This window comes from Pteropus alecto, unplaced genomic scaffold (assembly GCF_000325575.1).
Source record: "Pteropus alecto unplaced genomic scaffold, ASM32557v1 scaffold53, whole genome shotgun sequence".
Lineage (NCBI taxonomy): Eukaryota > Metazoa > Chordata > Mammalia > Chiroptera > Pteropodidae > Pteropus > Pteropus alecto.
The window spans coordinates 3,982,895-3,986,940 of record NW_006434366.1 but is presented as its reverse complement, the minus strand read 5'-3'; positions in this window follow the sequence as shown (position 1 = coordinate 3,986,940).

Below are 4,046 nucleotides of genomic sequence, written 5' to 3'. Positions count from 1 at the left end.
TTTGTACGTAGAATAACCTTGTTTGTAGGTCCTTGTTTTTTTTTTTAATTACTTTGAATATTTTGTGCCAATCCCCTTTGGCCTATAGTTTCTGTTGAGAAATAAGCTGACACTCTTACGGGAGTTCCCTTGTAGGTAACTGCCTTTTTCGTGCTGCTTTCAAGATTCTCTCTTTATCTTTACCCTTTGCCATTTTAATTATGACTTGTCTCAGTGCGGGCCTCTTTGGGTTCATCTTGTTTGGCACTGTCTGTGCTTCCTGGGTTGTATGTCTATTTCCTTCACCAGATGAGGGAAATTTTCGGTCATTATTTTTTCAAATAGATTCACAATTCCTTGCTTTCCTTCTACTCCTTCTGGCACCTCTATGGTGTTGCTATGTTTGAGGTTGCCCCAGAGGTCCCTTAAACTATCCTCATTTTAAACTTTTTTTTCTTTTTGCTGTTTGGATTGGGTGTTTTCTGCTACCTTGTCTTCCAAGTCTCTGATTCAGTCGTCAGAGATTCCTTCTAGTGTATTCTTCATTTCACTTATCGTATTCTTCACTTCTGACGTAAGGTTTCTCTGCCCTCTTTACGCTCACTATCTATTTGCTGAAGTTCTCACTAAGTTCCTTGAGCCTCCTTATAACCAGTGTTTTGAACTCTGTATCCGATAGATTGCTCGTCACTATTTCATTTAGTTCCTTTTCTAGTGTTTTCTCCTGTTCTTTCATTTAGAACATGTTTCTTTGTTGTTGTTGTTGTTTGTTTGTTTGTTTTATTTTTGGCTGCCTCTCTGCATTCGTTTCTGTGTATTAGGTAGGTGTGCTACATTTCCCAGTCTTAGTCAGGTGGCTTTGTGCGGTAGGTGCCCTGTGTGGCCCGGTGGCACATTCTCCCTGGTCACCCGCACCAGGTACTCCATGAGTGTTCTTTGTGTGGGTTGTGTGTGCCCTCTGTTGTAAATAAGTCTTGATTGCTGTTGGCACGTCAGTAGGTGAGATTGACCTTCAGGCTAATTGGCTGTGAGGACCGGCCACAACCACAATATAGGAGCTGCTGTATGGCGGTTGCCCCTGAGGAGTGGGATTCACCCCAGCAGAATCTGGTGCCTGCTGAGACCACCCTTTGAGTTTGTCGCTTGTGGTGCTAATTGGGTGGAGCTCTTTTGTGGTCTGGAGCTGGCCACTAGGTGTGCTGGTTCTGGAGCCTCATGGGAGGGGCTCCCATGTAGACCAAGGTCAGCAGGTGACAAGCTCAGGGTCACCTAGTAGGAGCTACAAAGTGATCCATGCTTGCTGCTGCCTATGCTGGCTCTGCAGGTGCATGGGAGAAGCCAAGCTGTGAACTGAGGCTGGTCGCCACAAGTACCTGACCTGGGTCCTCCTAGCCAAGGCACAGGGTTCCCCTGAGGCCTGCTGCCGGCTGCCAGCTGTCTGTAAGGCTCACTGCTGACAGAGCCTCTGGTGGTACAGGAGTTGGGTGAGGTGGAGTCTTAGGGAGTCACTGGCATAGGTGAGTGGCGTTCACCTGGTTAATGCAGATTCAGGGTTGGCACCAGTGCCGGGTCTGTGGCCACTTAGTAATTGGCACAGGGCATACCAAGGCCAGCTGCTGCCTGCCTGGGGCCTGCAGACGTTTGAGAGTTTTTCAGAAAGACTGCAGTGTGGGCCAAGGCCAACCTCTGCCATCACTGCTGCAAGAACTTTGGGCAGTGCATGAGGTGGGCGGGGTGGGGCCTCAGGGAGTCATGGAGTAGAGCAAGCAGAGCTCACCCGGCCAATCAGATTCGGACTTGGCCCTGTCTGGGGGATCAATGAAAGGACAATAGCAGCTGTCCCTCCAGCCCTCACCCTAAAGCCACATAACTCAGTTTCTCCCTGTATGTCTCAGATGCCCCTGAGCCAGTGTCCCCCTACCGAAGCCCAGGGTGAATGTCTGCCAGCGAGTGAGTCTGTGTGCTGGCCCTTTAAGAGGATGCTTCAGTTTCCCACCACCTTCCATCTCCCCTGGACAGATGGAATCCTCACAGATATTCATAGCCGGGAGTTGTAGGGGCTCCCCTTCTCGGAACTGGAACTCCGGGCTGGGGATTCGGGTGTGGGCTAGGACCCCTCGCTCCTCCAGGGGGACCTCTGCAATCTAGCTATCCCTGTCAATTCTCAGTCATCACGCATGAGTGTGGGACCAGCCTGTTCTACGTCTACGCCCTCCTCCTACCAGTCGGAGGTGGCCTCTTCTTTACATCCTTAGTTATAGGAGTTCTGTTCAGTTAGTCCTCAGGTGGTTCTCCAGGTTGATCGTTCCATAATTTAGTTGTAATTTTGATGTGGTCGAGAGAGGAGGCAAGCAGAGCATTTTCCTACTCTGCCCTCTTGACCGAAAATCTATTCTATTCCTTTTTCAAATAAACGTAAGTATTGCTAATCAGAATTACGTCAGTTTTGATAAAAAATAATCTTGTTTCTTTCTCTCTAATGATTCCATACCATGTAGAACAAGAATTTTTAAAGCAAGAATGACTGACAATAAAAGCAGATTTTCTAATCTTTTAAAATTTTTCAACAAGTGATATTTTTAATAAATTAAAGGGAAGAGTTAGTATTTACTAAGCCTGAGAAGCAAAGATACCAAAAAATCCTTAACAAGCAACAAGAAACACAGCTACCTCTTCAGGTTAAGAAGGTGATGCTTTTTAAATTGTCAGCATTCCTTGAAATGATATTATATATGCTCTATCTTTGCACTAATTTTTATTAATGGGAAGAATCCTAGGTCAGAAAAAAACACAAAATGCATATTCCCTGGTGACTTTTACTGACTGGCAAAGTAAGTAGTACATTCCAACCACACTCACGAAAGTAATAAATAAATATCATTTGCAACTAAATTGTTGAAGTAAGTAATGAAACTGTTTACTATTTCAGTGGGGAGATAATTGAATATTTCACATAACCAAGCACTCTCCCCTAGAATGTTTCACATATTCTGGTTTTTCAGCTGCTGAAAATAGAATTATTTTCCAAATTTGATCATTCGAAAATTCTGATGATTAATTTATTTTGCCATAAAACAGCCACATACTTTTTTTTCCACATACCACTGTGATGTTTTTGTATTTAAAAAAAAAAGAATACATTTGAAAGGAAATTTGTTGTCCTATAGATAACTCAAGATATTCAAATAGGAGTCTAAATATTAAGAAGAATGATAACTTTCTATAAGCCAGATAAATTCCACACAAGGCTGGATATTACTGGGTTTTAGCAATCGAGTGTATATCTTCTATAATTCTGTTCATTCTCTGTCCCCTCAAAGCACGTTCGGTGTTTGCCCACGACCCCTTAATATTTTTGGTCCCCCTTATAGCAATCACACCTACTGGAAAAACAACCCAAATTTCTTTGGGCATCTCTTTATTCCAAACATATGCTGTTAGGTAGATGTCAACTGGGCAATATTTTACTTTGCAATATTAGAGATACTTCACTAGCTTTAAAAAAAATCGACAATCTGTCCGGCTCATTTTTCTCATGGCTACCAACTAAAATCCAGCAGAAAACCATTAAATTGTTAAAATGAGATTCAAATTAAGCAGAATCGAGCAAACACAGTCTGCCTACCTAAGTTCGCCAGAAATACACACTCGAGTTCTAGTTACTAGTTCGTGAGCTACTAGTTCGTGGGACATTTCAGTGAGTCGGCCTAAAATTCCTCGACTGCCCTCTGAGAACCTGGCTTCTCAGGTAGGTGTTACATATGTTTTTTGAAACTTGGGAGAAGATAGGGGCAGAGCTCGTACCCTGCAGACATTTCTAGAAAGTCGGGTAAAGTCTTGATAATTGGCAACGGATTTCCCCAGTGTTCCTGAGAATTGGTCAAATTCTACTGAAATTCAGACTTATAAATATTTCCCTCCTCTTTCTGTCCTTTCGACTTATTTTTCTGCCTGGGGCATTTGTTTTATAACCAGAGCTGTATTTGTAACCCTGTTTTTAGAGCCCTTTTGAGTCAGCTGCGGTGACACCTAACTGCAGACTCGGCCTCAGTACACAGAAATTGCAA